At 39.3% G+C, this 18,587-nt stretch overlaps 1 protein-coding gene across 1 annotated transcript in view; it reads left to right on the top strand.

The window, feature by feature from the left end:
* Nucleotides 1-18,587, top strand: part of LOC136969089 (protein O-linked-mannose beta-1,2-N-acetylglucosaminyltransferase 1-like) — a 60,679-nt gene that overhangs the window by 14,755 nt on the left and 27,337 nt on the right. The window contains exons 2-3 of the mRNA XM_067263186.1: nt 2,798-2,854; nt 14,651-14,788. The gene's annotated coding sequence lies outside the window, so the exon portion shown is untranslated. The remainder of the gene's footprint in view (nt 1-2,797; nt 2,855-14,650; nt 14,789-18,587) is intronic.

Below are 18,587 nucleotides of genomic sequence, written 5' to 3'. Positions count from 1 at the left end.
AAGTAATTACATATAAAATTGTGTGTGTAAATATGTATTACATACATTTTGTCTGTCTGCCTGTCAAATATATATATATATATATAACCTATATATTTGACAGACAAGCTTACAGATTTTATTCTGTATATGTACACAGAATAAAACCTGTGTAAATGGCAGGAACGAAGCGATTTTCTGTGTTCAAAAGAAACCTGTTTAACACGGAAACCTGCAAAACAGTAAACCGGTTTACACAAGTTTTTACTGTATACAAGTTTTGTAGCTAGGTTTTTAATGAATTTCAAGAAATTTATTTATTTTACGTGCCGAAATGAATATAAAGAGCGACAATACGAAAATGATTTTATTTATTGATTTATTTTCTATTCGTAAGCGAAATTTAAAAATATCATTTTCTCTTGTGAAATTACAATTTTTCCAATAAATTCCAAGTGTTTTTTAGAGGCATTAAATGTGTTTACAAAATACTTTCTTCGGTCGGATAATGACAATAAAATACATTTTTTTCTTTCTTTTTTTTAAATTTGGCAACAGAAACGTCACAGTTGTAGGAATTCCGGGATTCGAACCAATGAAAATCGGGCGTTTCGGGTGGGGGAGTCGAATGACGTTATTGTGTGTGGTGTGACGTGTGAATTTGTGGTAAATTACACCTGTTTCGGGACGTTGACCCGGTGACTTGTCGGAGTTTAGCCAATTTTTTTTTTTTGTGTGTGTGTGTGTTTCTCCCGCTTTTTTTGTTTTTTACTCGATTCGCACGGAAATTGAATTTGCACAAGCGAGGAAATAAAACTGAAAGAATAATTCGATTTGTTCAACTTATTTACAGCTGTATTTTTATTATTTTTGGTTCGTTTCTCTCTTGTCTTTTTGCCTTCCCCCTCTCCTGTTTAAACGTCACACGCGCTATTTTAATGTAGCGGTACCTTAACGGGGGTGATCAATATTAGCTTTTCTTTTATTTATGACGTTACGCGGCGGTTAGCGGCGTACGAAATTTCTATTTAAAATCGTATATTTTTACGATTTCGGCGAGTAAAATTTGCATATTTTAACAGCCTCCTCTTCCTCCTACTCCCCCCGCTAGTGGAGAGTTAAGAGGGCTGGCCGGCATTCGACCAATCGATAGTTAGCTTGCAAAACTTTGTAAACTTTACCAGCACCTGTAACGGATGCGTCCGAGTAGCCGATAACGTAACGGATATACGCACATTCTCTCATTCTCTCTCTCTCTCTCTCCCCTTCCGCAGCCAATCAATCAAACATTGTTTCCATCCTATCGGCCATTTTGAATAGAACCCGAAGTGGAAGAGGGACTCGACGTTTTGTTTACCCACCACTCACGTAACCGAGGGGGGGAGCGAATGCTGACATTAAAGAACGGCGCGCGTTCCCCCTCTCCCGCCTACTCCAAATCGCGCAGGATCAGCACTTTGTTAAAACTCCATCCCTCCTCTTCCTCCCTTCTGGTAATTACCAAAACCTTCTTGCGCTTACCTGTTGAAAGTTTTGCACACACAACTGGACATTCGAGACCAATTATTTTGGCCGGCGTAAACGGACAAAATCCGGCTTGATCCCCGTGTCGGGGGGCGGTCGAAAGTGTTTCCGTTTGCCGTCCCCCCGCCGATAATTGCCTTCGTTTTGGTGTATCAAGGATCACGTTCCGTACCAGCGGTTCCTTTAATTCCAGACATTTGACTGCCCGTAAAACCAACACCGCAGAACCAAAGCTAGTTCATTACACCTCTCTCGAGATTGCTGTTTATAGAGAGACATGAATCACCGTTCTCATTACCTCTCATCTTTGATTAGCCGCTTGGTGGATACGTATGTAACGTATCCGCTTTTGATTAAAACTACATCCCTGGATGATATCCCGTGTTTTGGTGTCTTATGTGTATTATTTCGAGGGCGCCAATCTACTAGAATTTTATAAATTAATATCTAACTTCTCCATCGATCTCCCCGTCTCTACTCCCTTGGCTATCTTTTTAGTCATGTTGACATAGTGTTAGACGGAAATTTTTGGAAGATGATTGGAAATCTTTAAATGCTCCTCTTGCCTTTCTCTCGAGATTCCAGTTCGCCATTTTTTTTTTTAACGTTTTCTCATACGTAGACTAGTTTCGGTGTACTTTCTTGCCTTCTGTTCCTGTAAAATTCTCATAAAAGGTGCAGAATTTACGATAGTTGGCTCTCTACTTTTTAAATCTGATGTATAATATTTGCGGTGTTTCTATTCGCATCAATAAAAACGTATTAGAAAACGTTGCCGTATACTTCTATCCGTCTGCATGTAAGACAAAAACGTAGTAGTATACCTTTACCTGTCGGCATGTAAGAGTAAAAACGTTGCAGCTTATTAGTAAGGAATAACAGTGAAAAATAAGGTTCTTGCCAGAAATTTCAGTTTTCTAGAAGCGTTTACAATAAGGAATGACAACCCCGATGGCTTTTTAGTGTTAAAATGTGTGGAATTAAAGGAACCGCCGATTTGGAAAGCGACTGCAGATTTAGAAACTTGAGATTGTCTGCCCTCTAGATATTTGAGAAATTCAGCGAATGAGGTAGATCCATTCGAATTTTGTGTATCTAATTATGTACCCAGGGTATCTTTACAACAGTTTGCGACGGCGACAAAATCGCATTCACGTAAAAAAGAAGCGATTTTATCGCTTTCCAAACTATCGCTGTAACTTTCTCGGCGTTAAGAAATTCGAATCGTTTTGTGCTCTTTACTTCTATTTGCTTTATTTTTTTAAAAATTAATATTCTCTGTTTAAATTTACAGAATAACTGAATCCGATATCAGATGAGTTTACCGAGAGTTGGCCAACGAGTTTTTAAGGTAAGATTTGTCATATTTTTATTGCTTATTCGCGTGTTGTAGTGAAAGCGATCCACTCGCCATGTGCAAATGTTGACACATTACTGAAAGCGATAAATTTTTAATGTAGCAAACACAACTGATAGGCATTTAATGAGGTTTCTACTGCAGATTTAATTCGAGCAGCCCGCAAACAGAAGCAAAATTTCGACAAACAGGTGGCGAGAGGAGGGGGGACGTTTTAATAATCGAGTCAGTGCAGACGTGCACTCGACTCTGCGGGGTTTTTTACCACCACATTTGACAGGAGGGTGAAGTTTATCGAAATTAGGGAGTGGAACCTGCAGTTAAAGGGATCCAAAACGTGTAAAAATTCCTGAATTTTTATGTATTTTATTTATAAGAAAGGGGAGTTTTTTTCTCGCTAGGAATGGAGGAATTTCGGTAAAAAAAAAAAAAAATTCGAGAAAAATTGCATCCCCAGATAAAGAGTAACACGTTAAAATATTTATGCATAATTAACATATTTATAGAGGGTTAAAGCAAGTAATATAATAAGTATTTGAATATGCAAATGGATACAGCTGATCGAATGACTTATCGTTAATTACAAACACTGCTCAATTAAATGAGAATGGCTTCGGGATCTTACGGATTCGCTTGTATATTATACATGTGACATTGCCACTTCCAGTCGAGTCGGTGACGTCACACTCGCCGTCTCCCTCGGACCACGTGATTATTCGAATATCATTTGTTTCCTCCTCCCCCTCCGTCGCTCGCCCTCTTCGTTTGATATTCGCTCTCGAGCCTCTGCTATACACGCAGAGAAGTGGATCCATATTAATGTATTGAAGAATTAATTTTTCATCCGGTTTGCGAGTTAATAATTCAAAAACAATTTCCCGTATTAAAAATTGAAGAAGATGCAATTCGTATCCCGAGTTTGAAACAATAGGGAGGAGGAAGAGGAGGGAGAAAGTAATATAGCCTTATATTAAAGTTAAAGGAGCATAAAAGGGGATAAGAATCCTTGATTGATATTCTATTTTTGGACGTTTTAGGTAGGATTTTTTTGGTGTTTCTTTCGCGTGTCGGTGGATTTAGGAGTATTCTAGTTTAAGACTTTTAATTGCTCTTTCTCTCTCTCCCCCCTTTCTCTACTGCTGTATCACTCGAATAGCAATCACTTGAATGATGGGATTAATTACTCTCTACGACCACACCCTTTAGTTTATCATGTGGCATACGTGTCACCTTTATTCTGGAGTTGGAAACGGTGATGACAAAAGTTCACCTCGTCTAAATAATTGTTTCTGTTCCCCTCCCCGAACTTTACGAACAGAACTCGAACCCACTCGAGCAGCAATCTCCCGAATTTCCGCCAATCTTTATCATGTGGGGGGCCAAACTCGAGAAGGCTCGTAATTGGATGGATCAGAAATAGTTTTAGATATTTATTCAGGTGGAAGGAGATTTTTCTTGGCTTTGCGAGTAGAATAATTGCTAAATAAACAGCCAGAAAATTCTTAAAAAGAAGAAGGAAAAAAAGTAGACCCAACTTCCTCCCTTAACAAAACATAGGACGGGAAGTGAAGACCAAATTCAGCCCGAGGCGCAGAACGTCTGTATGTTTACCCGCTTACGTTCGTCCAAAGTTCCTTCGAGGATTGCTAGGACATCTGCGTTGCTTGCTTGATGTAATTATGTCCACGCTCCTACCTCCACCTTCACGTTCGTCCCAAGCGTGAAGTGCTTGATTAATTACTCCGAAGTGATATTTTACTTACAAGTTTGCTAATTCGGATTAAGGACAGGAAATTCTCCTATAGACGAGTTCCTGTTACTCTCACTAACGGAAATTTGTTACCTTAAACGGGATACGAACTCCATCCCTGATGTATAGGATTTGTGTAGTTTGCTAGTAATTGTTAGTGATTTGATCTTAGAACCTTCTTCTTTTTTTTCTTGTATTAATTTAGTTTAGTTGTTAGCTCGTTTAATTAAGAATTGTTAAACTTCGTGATTTGTTTCCTGGATATTAAACTTTGCCGAAGCTTTTCAAGATTTTTTTTCTCGAGTTTTGGAAGCGAAATTTCTTGTATTTTCTGAAAATAATAAAATATTTAACGGTAGAAACATCTAAATTATAATAAATTAATGGCAAAGCTTGTAATCTTTTAACAATTAAATTTCTAGATAATCGCTCCGCCCAATTCCACGTTGCAAAGTGGGTATAACTCCTTGATTGAGGGTTCTCATTTCACCACCGTGGGGATTTACGGGTTCTCTTCACGTGTCTGGCAATTAAATAGGGGCCCCAGTTTCTCTTAAAAAGTCCTCCCCCATTTCAGATCACCCGCGTGTCGCGTTGTCATATTCCAACAGACCAGACTCAAATTCTACTAAAAATCTTCAGAATCTCCCCCTTTCTCCCTCGCGTAAGTCGAGGAAAATTTAAAACTGTTAGTAAAGAGGACACGAAAATTCTCCACCCCCTTACATATATTTAAATCAACACTTATCGACTCGCTTCTCTAATCTTTTCTTCGGATATTAAAACCCTCATCTCGAAGAAAGAAGGGGGAGATGAAATCTCTCGCTGTATATATATATATATACATACACGTTTAAGTTTCTAGGAAGTGAGTGTGTCTGCTCGAAAAAAGCAAGGAAAAAAAAAAAATGGTACTATAATTGTCCAAGGCAATAACGTTGAAAGCGAAGGGGGGTTTTCTTTTTACCAACCCAGTTAATTATCAGAGTTTATGATGCCGTAAATTTTACTCTCCGGATTGTATAAGTGTCTCTAACTTATCCAATCACGAACCATTTATGTAGCCATGAGATTAAAGGGGACGAAAAAAAGGGACATATCACATACATTTATATATATATATATATAGATTCTATGGAAAATGGAAGCTTTAAACTTCTCTCCCTTTTTCCCTCTTCTTTTCTCTTAATTAAAACTTTCTCGTTTTAAAAATTTCAAATCGTTAAATAGAACGGTGCATTAATTTTCAGCCCTAATGCATATTTTTTCCCCTTATTTTACCCCTTATTTCTTTCCCCCGAAGAAAGAAGTATGCGAATTATTTTGTTTGGTTCCACCTGCGAAACTTTATAAACGTGGCTTGGGCGAAATTTCCTCGTTTCTGGGGAAATTTTGTACAAGCCACGCGAATACCGAAGCATTTGATAAAGCTACGTTTAGGGAAGTTTGGGGGATTAATCGGGGTAATTTGCTTAACAGTTAATTGAAAATAAATTTTATTAACTTGGGCAAAAAGTTTTGTGTAAATTTTGGGTTTAGAAGTAAATGTAGAAAAAGTTTCGTTAGGGAAACTTATGGAAAATTGAGTAGGGAATATTCCATGGTTTCCGATAGGGTATAACCAGGTCAAAATTTGCACTTAGTATCCCTTGGAAAAAATCGAGTCTAAATTTTGGGGAATTTTTTTTAATTTAGAGAAATCAAGTAGGCTTTTTTTGGGCACTAAGAGGGCTTTTTTCCCATACTCATCACTGTTTCACGGCCACAATGGGGACAAATGGGTAGTGAGTGACGGATAAACTCTGCTTAAGTAATTTCGGGATATATCCTTAAATTTACAGAATACATTCCCTACATTTATATAATAGGAGAGAGATTTTTAAAAGTATATTCTCTTGATGCTAGCATTGTTCGAATTCTTATACTGTATGTATGTATGTAGTTCATTTTTTCTCTAAACTTTGAACAAAGTTTACAGGTTCATAAAACTTCTAATCTTCGTAAATAAGGAAAATTATTTTATCTAAACGTTGCCCTATTTTCTCTCTTAATCGACACCCTTATCAAAGGATAAGCGACTGTTAAACTTAATACAGTAGTGAACCGAAAATCGGAATCAATTGGGGACTGGGATTGTTCAGATTAGGGATTTGTTCCGATTACGGTTTATGTACGAAAAATATATTAACCTGTCCGATGTTCAAATTTTTCTCCGTTGCGTGTCGCTTCGTGTTGAATTTTCGTCGATTTTAAGCCTAACGAAAATTTTTATAATAATAATCGAGGCTATCGTATCGTTAAAAATTATTTCTGCATTTTGTACAAACAAAATAAATATATTGAAGAATTCAATTCAATTCAATTATTTATTTTAAGGTGCAAACGCATATACCCTGGTCCCGCTTTATAGCATTACCAGGAGATATATTGAAGAATATAAAAAACATGAAAATTATACTTTAGAAGTAAATTTAGTATCAAAAACGTTCGATTCAGCACGACACAGTCCGACTGAAAATCGTGCCGATTACCGGCGATTCTGGATTACCGGGGTGCCGATTTACGAGTCTCTACTGTATTACATAGTTGCATTCTGACCGGTAAAAATTGCATTTTACTCTTTAAAACATGCTTAAAGTGAGAAGTTTTTAGGGTTTCTGGAGTCGTTTGACAAAGAAGATATTAATTTTCTATTATTCCCGTTCACCTCGTAAATTTTCCACACCATAGGGGGAATTATCGTATATTTTCCCCTTAAAATTCTTCTACAAATGTATATTTAAAAAATAACATTTGACGGTTTAGGGAATTTCCTCAAACGACGGGAATATTCCCTAAAATTTAAGAACATTTAGGGAATATTCTCTAAAATGGCTGCGCATTTAGGAAAAATTTCCCGAAAAAAGCTCAAACTAATTATTTTAATATCGCTTAAAATTCCGAGAAGTTTTGACCAATATCGTGTCAATAGCATAAAAAATTTCCTCTTCCTCTCGGGGATATTTTCCTTTCCGGAAATCAAGGAAATATCCCCGAATCGGAGATATTTTTCACTAAAAGCATGCGTTGTTATTACCATTTATTTATTTAATGTCTGTAGCTTTTATCTTGGAGCAGGTATAGATTTACAGTTTCGGCATCTTCTAAACTTTCATTTTAATAAATCCTCTGTCTCTCTCCCCTGTTCCCTCCCCGAAGAACTGAGCTCTATAATAAGAAAGTAAAGCATAAGAAACGTTTCGGATGTTGATTAAACCGTCGGAAAGCATCCATCGACAAGTCGATTTATCCCATTAAACTGGCATCTTTCCCAGTATGCTTTCAAAAGATTATTTCTTTGGTGATGACATCCGATACTCGCTTCGATTCCATTGAAAGCCATTGATGAGGAAACTTTCACATTTACTAACTCATTGTGTGCCATCGCCCGATATAGTTTCTTTACTCCTATTTTGTTTATCGTATGCACAACTAATGTCAATGCTTCGTAATTATCTAACCCCTCATTATAGTGCGATCTGACCATCATTTCAGATATATTTACGTGTGAAAAATATCCCCCAATGCCAAAACATTTTCTTTATCCCTGTTTATCGTACATGCACGTAACGCTACAGCTTCGTAATTACGTGCCCCTCGTTATAGCGCGCTCTGACCGTCCTATCATCCGACTATCCATTCTCATTTTGTCGCGTTATTTGAAGCTTAACGTGGAAAATATCCCCGTGTACAATCGCACGTTACGTTCTACCCTCGTTATAACGGAGAGTACTGGTTTGGGTCTTAATGAGGGGGTCACCTGTCGATAAGTTCGCGTGACTAAATGCTGTTTATTTCTATTTAATATTTTTTTCTAGAGGTTATCTGCGCTTAGTCGACGACCTGATAGCGATATAAGTGTAGGGGTTCATTTTTTATCCTCCCCTTTTTTTCTGTAACCGTTATCTCGTTTAGATATGTAAATTCGGCATGCTCTGAACTCTTTGTATGTCCTGTTCCGATTTCCAAGCGCTTTAGCATACTAAAATCTGCCTTATCTTCCCCCGTTTTTGCGCAAACCCCCGCTAAGATGCATCGAAATGTCCTGCTATCAACCGACGTTATTTAGGAGCGTGAAAATGAGGAGAGAAATTAACTTTTGGAGTATCGATTTCTCTTATTGTTTCCAACAATATTCGAAGTTAATTAATTTTTAAGGGAATTATTGTTGAATTAATAATTCATTTCGTGTGTCTATATTATCAACAACATGTTAATTTCGTGCATTGTTAGTAACAATGCACGAAATTAACATGCGAATAATTCCCCCACTCCGATGAAAATCGTTGGCATTAAACTGCGGAATATGAGCGTAATTTCCGGTATTCGGGAGTATTTTTCTTTCAAAAAAGTCGAAAATATTGTTAAATTTCACATTAGTAATTGCCACGTCACCTGATAACGATGATAAGTTAATGTAAGTTACTAATAATCATCATTATCATCAACATCATCATCATCATGTTTGACTCGATAGAAGCGCACAGATGAATATTTTACAAGTGTTACTACTATAATAACGCGATATTACGCTAGTATTAATTAACTAGAAGCGCCAATTTCTGCTTTAGAAACGTGCGTCAGTTTGTCTGCCCTCGATTTTAGCATCAATTCTTAAAAGTCTAACACTATAATGCTTGGAAATTACGGCTTATTGATGACGATAAACGAATATATTAGTGTGTTTATACAGTTTAATAGCGTATAAACAGAGTATGTGTTTGTTTATGTACTATTACATGAGCATGATGTTACTATCTCGAAGATTAACAGCTTGTAAACACCTTATAAACGTTCAGGATGATGATAAATGGGATTAACAATAATTAACACGCCATTTTCTTGCACACGTACTGTACTCGAAGAAATTGATATATTGCTTGTCTGTTTTTTCCTCAACATGTGTAGGAAATTGATTATATTATCCAATTGTGACGCGTAATGTATTAATTCCTTGACCCATTGTTACTAACAATAGATGAAATTAGCATATTAATTCGAAAGTGACACAAGTTCTGTGCGTAGAAAGGAGCAAAAAAAGGTGTCACGAACGTCATAAGTGTATCAATAAAGGGGAATATCGCACGTAACAATCGCAAGTTAATGCGTTAGTAACGATTCACACGTTTGATAGATGCATGCGGGCTGCAGTAAATGAAGCTCGTATTAGTGATGCTCACGTGAATGTGTTCGAATTAGCATAATAAACGTCACAAGGAACAAAAGAGGCATCGAAACTAACACAAACAGCCACACAAAGTAGTGGAGTAATCGCGGAAACAACACGTCGATAATACTGTCTGAAGGAATGAACATCACACGTAATATCCCTATAAGTGAACATCACAGGTAATATCCCTATTAGCGAACATCAACGTTAATATCCCTAGAAGGGAACAAGGTAAAAAAAACATATATATAACACGATTCTTTAAGTGCACGTGCCAATTTCTACCCTTTTGGTGTGTGAATCGATTACTGATTGTTTTCTCCTGCGAAGTTTATTAAATGTAATGATAGCTCGGATAATTTAACGCTTCAAAATTCATTTGAAATAATGTTAAATCTATAAAATATCCGCATTTTTAACGATCCGAAAATTGCTTCCGTGTTCGTGCTGTTTGTCCGTCCGTTCTGCGACGACACAGGCAAATTTTTATAATTGTTGAGGGTATGTTAGTACACCTCAAATCCTTTATCTGTGCTAATCTGTTTATTGAATGCCATTCCTTTTACCTGTACTCCTTTCATTTTTTGAAAAACTCACCCCCATTTAACAGGTATTTGGGCTATTTTTTCGGACAAACCCTCACCTGTCTCAACAGTTCCATCAAATCTATGCTCACCCTCCACTGTGAGCATTTATGCTAAACCCTCGCTCCGCTCTCCATACCAAACCCTCGCTTCACTCGCTTTCTCTTCACACCAAACTCCAGCCAGACCTCAATTTTATACGAAACTAAAGCCAACTCCACGGTTAAAATTCCACACTCGCTCCTAAACATCCGTCCGTTTGTCCATCCGCCAAATAACTCGAAACTAAAACAGATAGTAGGATTAAAAGAGAGATGATTACAGGAGAGGTCCACGCGCGCGCGCGCATATAATTGATTGCTAGGGTGTCCCATCACCTTTAGTTCTTTTTTCTCCCAGGGTTTCGATAATAACAACTTAGAGTTTTTATAATTATCTCGTTTATGATGACAAATAAAATTATCTCCAATCACAACTCGAATTTAATCCGCCATTAAAGTTTAACGATTGGAAGAAGATGCCACTCTTCTCCCCCTCCACCCTTTTTTCCCTAATATTAAATTAAAGACTTATCGACTTACACGTTCAAATAACGGATTTTACGAACCGTATCTTTACGGGTGGAGCGAGTTAAAGTGTATTTTTTTTCTTTTTCTTTTTATTTAAATTTTATTTTATTTTTAAAGGGGTGTTTCTCCCCTTCTCCTTCTTCTTCTCGGTGGCCATACACACGCCATCTCTTCAGTTATTCTTGACATGTGATATACGTGACGTGGAAATTAATGAAGGAAATTGTCAATTATTTCCGTTGTAAATCCGCGCGTGAAATAACTAGCAATTTTTATTTTATTTTATTTGTTATTTCTGAATCTACGTCACGTTTTTACACCCCCCTCTCTCCCCTCCTCCCTTCTTGCTTTAATTTATTTCGTTCGATTTGGATGTCGTTTAGCTGCACTGGAGACGTTGAAGTTTTGCTTGCTTGTGTGTGTACGTTGGCGCGTGCTAATTGGTGTCACGTGACTGATAAATCCTTAAACTGACCCCTCATTAACAGTCTACGATTGCCTCCCACCGTATGCGGAGAAATCTCTGTTCCGGTTTTAGTGGGAGCGAAGACCTTTGTGGTGGGTTCGTGAGGTTTTAGGGTGTGTGAGGCATGTCACCTGGTTTTTTTAAGGATCCTTAAGGCTTTATACAGTAATCGTTTTCCAAAAGGTTACTCATTGTTACGTCTTCTGCTTATTTTAATGGTAACTAGGGTGCCAAACGGGGTTATTTCACTTATACGAAAGTTCAGAATAGTATACGTGAAATTCAGTTCTCATATATAACAAACTATAAGGATTTTAAAGGTTTAAAAGCCGATAAATTCTCGGGAATAAGTAAAGAATGCCCGTTGCAAGAAGTGTAACTTCCGTTTCCACCAAAGGTGGCACACTACCTTTTATGGAAATGAGAGCTCCAAACGGAGTTCAAACACCTTACGCATCTTTACGTAAAAGGTAAGCCGCGTTATACAACAAAATTTAAGGATTTTATGGGTTTGAAAGCAAGTATATCCTCAAGAATGCCCGTTGCTTTCATTTCCACGAAAGATAGTATGCCACCTTTCACGGAAATGAGAGTTCCAAACCGGGTAATACGAAAACGAACCCTATTATATAACAAAATATAAGGATTTTAGGGGTTTAAAAGCGTATAAATCCTGAAGAATTCGCGTTGCAAGACCTCCTGCCACCTTTAAAATACGCTTACTCCGTAACAAATCAGAGCCACCCTCCCCACTTCTGCAAACTTTTTCTCCATCTAAATAACTTCCGATGGTGTTTTTCCCCCTCCCCCTAAATTTATTTCATCAAAAATTAGGGGGAGGAGGAGAGGAACCAGCAGTTGTATCGATCCTTAAAATCATTCAACTGTCGTCCCCGTGTAATCCCGTAAATATCTTCCTTGGTAATTTTCGTACTGGGAGAGGGTTTCAGCTTTTACTTATCGCTAAATCAGCCATGTAGAACCGAATTCCGCCATTAGGAGGCTTCATCTTTCTGACAGATCAGCGGTAAGGGGGCAAACCGAAATCGAGGTTCCCGTTTTGATAAACGTTCTTCGCTTCTTGTGTCCTCCTAAGCCTTAAGGTATTAGTGGAATAGCTCCTGCATGTCGCGAGTTGCAGCCAACTTAAGTAATTTATGTACCTCTGACCGCTTACTTAATGGATTATTCTGCTTAAGAAGGCCGCTCGCGCTGATTTGCATTGGTTGCAACCGAACTCGAACTCGGAATCTACTACATTTTTTTTTTTTTTTCATTTTTCTTTTTTCGGTTGATTGATGGACCTGCAGGAGGTTTCTCGATTGGCTTAATCGGTTTATTTTGTAAATTTTAAGGCGATCTTAAGAAAGGCTCTGAGTTTCAAATGAAATAAAGCTATTGAGCCTTAAATTACAGTTATTTCTTTCGTTCTGCGGGTCGGCGATAAAAGGCGGAGTAGCTTTAGGCTAATTGTCATTTCTTAAGGCTTTCTTGAGTTTAATGTCATTGAGCCTCAAATTAATTTAAGTTTGTTTCCGGGTTTTTGTGTATTTTAAGGCTATTATAAGGTTCTGCTAATGAAGCCTCTAAACTAAACCAAATTACGAGCCTTAACTTGAAATTGGAATTCGGGATCTTTCTTTATTCTTTCAGGAATGGTTTTCGGTTGATTGATGGGTCAGCAAGAGGTTGCTCGATCACCCGAGTCGATTCATTTCTAACTTTTAAGGCTCCAGAAGGGAGAGGATTCTAAATTTAAAGTAAAGTATGGTTATCTTATTGAGCCTTAATTTGGAATTGTTTCTTTCCTTCTACGGATAATAGAGTTGATATAAAAACGCTCTGGTGGTATGTCGAACGGCTGAATCGATTTGTTTTACATTTTTAGGCTCTAATGAAGACTTCAAACGAAAATACGAGCCTTAATTTCGAGCTGGAATTCCAACACCATCATCATTCTTTCGTTCACAAATTGATGAAAAAGTTACTGGAGATTATCTATATTTGTTTATTTTTGAGACTTTGCTAAGAAAGGCTCCAAGCGTATGATCTTTAATATGAGACTCGAACTCGGAATCATATTTTTTTTTTCGTTTAGGAGATGATCTTTTCGCCACAGCAGCTGGTTTTATAGTGTCCTAATGAGTCTCCTCTAATTAAGAGCGAAACGTAATTAAAATAAGGCTATCGGACTTAAATTCTGGGACTCGAACTCGGAATCTTTATGTATTTCGCTCTAGAAAACGGTGTTTCAGTTGGAAGAACCACAGACGTTATCTCAATCGGGCGCATTGATTTTTATGTTTCTACTAATTAACACCCAAACGTAACCAAAATTTAGGCTACTGAGCCTTAATTTGGAAGGAAATTCGCACGTTTTAGTTAAAAGAAAAAAAAACAAATTTCTTCTACTTTTTTCGGAAATAACATTTTATAAGGGGGTAATTATCCAAATATATATAGGCCTATACATGTATATATATTTGTTACGTTTTACGTTACGTCCCTGTGCGTTTCACACTCGAAGTAACTCCACGTTACGTTCGAGTTACGTAAAAAATTGCAACGTTCTAAATCCACTTCTAAAATTCCTCCTCGTACGAAATACGTTCCCATCTTTTCTGGATCCCCGCGGGACTAAACCAGCATTTCCCCCTCCCTCCTTCCCCCATGAGTCAAGTCAATTCGTTTCTGCTCTCTTACATCCCATAAGAGAAAATTAATGGCGGTTCTAACATCATCTATCTGGAATTTAAAACGTGGTTTACAGCATATTCCCGGACACCCTCCTCAAAATTCCTCAGCAAAGAAAAACCTGTGTTAAACGGCCCACTTAACCTTCAACCCGCTTAAAAGAAACTGTATCATCGGCGGTGATCATTATCTATGCGCGTGCACGCGTCAGCACGAGGTGGTGTGACGTAATCGTACATCACCCGGGGGGTTAGAGTAGGTTATACAGTCCTTAAAATCGAGTTTATCTGCTCCGAAATGGCGGTCAAGGCGATAAAAATCGGTTCGGTATTCGAACGAGATTTATGTTACCCGTTACGTTTGTACGTCACGAGATCAGTTACTCAAGTGCATGCTCGGTAGCTGTTTGTATATCCACCTACGTACTTGGTCGAGTAACAAAGGTGATATAATGCAGTTGAACTTGATCGTTTGGTGTGGAAGTGGGGATGACCTTATCGTCATGCTGTCTCTTTCAGTAACAAACCAATCAGAAGCGGAGTAGTAACCGCCGCCGCGAGGCGCTATCGAGCCATCGTAACGCATGTTTGCGTATCAGTGATGAGTGTGCTGTCGTCCCGGCCCGTTCTACGTCATCCGGCCTGAAGTCTTTTCAGGTAAGTGGGGAGTTTCGACCACCTTTTCTCTCACGAGCCACCACCCCTTTACGTTCGATCCGTCTCTTCTGTATGCCGCGTGAACTTCGACCCTTTCCGAGTGGGTGTTGTTTGCGCTCGTGTTATCGTTTCGCACGTTTTTTTATGGGAATTACGTGCTGAATAACGTAACGACTGTTCGGTGTACTGTACGTGTGTAAGTGTGGAGTTGTTTGTTTTGGAAGTCGCGCTTCTCTCGATTAATATCTCTTTCCTGTTTGTGGAGCACAAATCTGGCTGTCTGGCCGATTCGTAATTTGATCCTTTAAGCCCTCATAACATTAAATACGGGTTAAATTACATTATTAAAACAGAAAAAGCGCCCTGTGAGAATTCATCCACGCGATATTACTCGGCCCGTATTACACAACACTTGGAATAGGTGTTAGGTGTCTGTTACAAATTAACAAATTTGAAAGATAGGAGTCGTGATAAGTGAATAAAACAATAGAACGGGCGACAAAGGGGAGTGAACGGAGAGTAAACAGTGTCCACCCCTCCCCGTTTAAATCGCTTCGAATTGTAAAAATTCCTGGCAGAAAACGCTTTCAAATGAAGTAAGGGGGGGTCGAACCAGATACAACAAAAATTTATTCTCTCCGTGACTGTTCACGTGACTCGCCCGTTTTAACAATTCTCTCCCATTCATTGATTCATCCTTGGACGGTTCTGTTTATCCCCCCGACGTGTAGCATCAATTAAATGGCAAAAGATTTAGTGTTTGCTTAATATTAAGTACAGACGGGGGGATATTTGCTTTAAATCTGTTTAAGTTTGATAAATAGACGCGACGATAGACAGACGGATTCGGAATATTGAAAACGTCATTAAGGTTTATCGCCAATGGACCACTGCCAAAATTAGTGGAAAGTGATTAAGGGAGGAAAAGGAGTAGATATAACTAGATAGGGGGGATTGCTCGAAAATAGAAGCTGACATTGAGAGATAGCAGTTAGAACATTTGTGTATCTGTCTGTCTGACCCTCCCTGTGTGGAATTGAAGGTGAGCGGCGGGAACCGTGCGAGTTCGATAGTAGTAAAGTGCATGGGTGCCATTGAAAGATAGGTGTGGAGACGTCGCGCGAGGTGGATTTCGTTTAGACACTTAACTATAAAAGGTAATGGTGGAAATTCGAACGTGCGTAATAGTTAGAACGTGAGGGTATTTAAATACCGAATTAGTCACCCCGTTTTAGAACAGTGTCAAAAAGGGTGTCGTGTTCAGAAAGGTGAGTTGACTTCGATGAAGAGCAAAGTCTGAACTTTAAATGATAGAAGAACGTGAGCATTGCCTTTTGTAGTGTTTCGACTCGAAACGGACAAATTAGGCGTTAAAAACGTGAGAAAAACCAGTTTTTCACGTGTCTCTCACACTATAGCAATGCTTGGCCACATACGAAAATACTCAGGGTATGTGAAAAAAATTAATAATGTTCGCAACACGAGGGAAACACACAAAAGTGCAGTTTAAATGTTTAAGATCGGTGGCAAAGACGTGGCTCAAGAAGAAACTACGCATAATTCTGAAGCATATTGTTAACTCCCATCCCTATTTTACGATGCATTAACGTTACTTCGCGACAATTGCTTATAATCCCTGTCCGGAATGAGGCTTTAAACTCGTAAAATTCGCATGGACATGTGGGCAAACTGATACAGTGCCACGATAGGCCTCCCCCTTCGTTTTTTTACTCACAGTTAATGGTGGAAGAGTTTATTTTCTCGTACCTCACCAGATAACCTCCATTAAAATTCGACATATTCAGTTTTATTCCCGAAGAAGAAGAAGACATCTCTCTCTCTCTCTTCCTCTTGCGTTCTCATTAATATTAAGCGGACGGGGTGAATAAGTGGCTCGTGAAATTGGTAGATACCCTTTTATATAAGTAAAGTGGATGGAATTTATTCATGGTCTGTATGACGAGCATGTTGCGGCTTTAAGAGATCTCGCGACCGAGATGAATGATTGGTAAGACAGGTTGACAGATTGTTACCTATCTCCGGCATTAAGAGCGATCGAGATTTTTAAACGAGGTAGTCGTCACGCGCCTTTTTCCCCACCAACTCCCCCCTCCGTACGCCCGCGTGGCTCCAACTCTGCGCTGCTTCGACTCGGAGGAATTTCTAACGCGCTGTGCAAAGGGACCGGTACGCTCGCTAAATGCGGGTTTCTGAATATTTAACACATTGCACGCCGCGTGCCAGCGTGTACTTGGTGGTAATGATCGAATTGCATGCGCAAGGACGAACTTCACGCTTCTTCAGTTTGATTCAATTCCACGCTACTCGGAGGAGGAGGAGTGTTGTAGCGATAGGATAACGTCGTTTCCGAATCTCTGTTCGCTAATTGCGGGCACGAGTTGCTTCTTCTCCCCCCCCCCGAAACCTTCCAGACCCGCTTTAAAATTTTGGCCGATTCTCGGCCAATCCCGAGCCATGAACACCGTAAAGCCCTTAAACAATCATACTGTTTGGCACCTTGTAGCGGGGCATCGCGCATGCAGGGATTGTCTCGATCCTTTATGCACGTGGGATGTCTCCACTACATCACCGTTTTCAGATTGTTTCGAGACTGATAATTTGTTGTGGGGCCGAGTTTATTGTTTGGTATCGATCGATGGTTGCCTCGTTACACGCGTGACGATTTCCATTACGTTTCCGTTTTTCCCCTTTCCCCCGCTGCCGTAGCAGATATATATATATATATATACACACACACACACACAACACACACACACACAAACAATATTTTTAACGTCGCTTTTTATATATATATATATATATATATTGTTGATCCGTCGCCATCCTATAATTTTATCCGGAAACGCCTTCAATTAGTGGAGATCTAGCAAGATTATTCCATTAGGGAGCACCGTCCCTTCTCCTGTACCAAACTCCACCCAGCTCTCCTTCCTCCAGACGATAGATTTGTCTTTATTTATCCAACGGATTCCACTTGGTGTCGTAAAAACGGATATTTGGAAGTCTCAATAGAAGATAGCGTCACTTTAATTCCGTCCAAAAGGTTATCGTATCAATCGAAAGCGAAACTTGCTTGTTCCGTGTCCAGTTTAGCGTGTAGAGAGATACCAAAAATGCGATTACTGCACGTTTCTTCTTCTATAAATCGGTTTGCCTAGGAGCTTAGAGGGGAGAAAATCGTTTTTTTCTTCCTCTCTTTTTTTCCGTTTCTTTTCTTCTTCCTAGAAACGTACAGGGCGGGGGTTGTGAGGTCCCTGCTGGCTTGGAAACTGCGACGCGATTAATCGCCGATCTCGCTAATCACGCCGGGCGACGTCGCGCGGTGGGTGGAGCGCGAACTCGAGTAACACCGCGTTCGCTGCCTGTAACAGGAAGTCGTTTATATTATTGGCAATCAACTAACTGTGGAGAACGGCCATATAATTGCCGAAAGAGATTTGCACCGCGTTAACCTCAAGGATTCCTACTGTAACTAAAGACTCTGCGCTAAGTTTCGTGAGAGTCGGCAGTCCCACCTCCCACGCGCTGGCGATTTTTCGGCGCTCTTTCGTACAGTACATCCGGCCGGAAAAATTGCTCGCGAGTCGGTGGGTGCCTTCCCTCCTACGTGCGCCTTTGCCTTTCCTCTTCCCCGTGGATACGGTGGGAGACGGTACTTATCAAAGTGACGGATCTCGCGTGCGGTTCGGAAAACTCTCGCTCCCTTCTCACCTCCCGCTAGTGGACTCGTCTCGTGTGACGTCATCTGTGTCCGACCGTAAATCTAGTCGGCTGTTGT

Source organism: Centruroides vittatus, unplaced genomic scaffold, assembly GCF_030686945.1.
Source record: "Centruroides vittatus isolate TY-2023 unplaced genomic scaffold, ASM3068694v2 contig_17, whole genome shotgun sequence".
In the NCBI taxonomy this organism is placed as follows: Eukaryota; Metazoa; Arthropoda; class Arachnida; order Scorpiones; family Buthidae; genus Centruroides; species Centruroides vittatus.
Note: the sequence above shows the minus strand (reverse complement) of the source record. Positions and strands in the feature narration are given on the sequence as shown.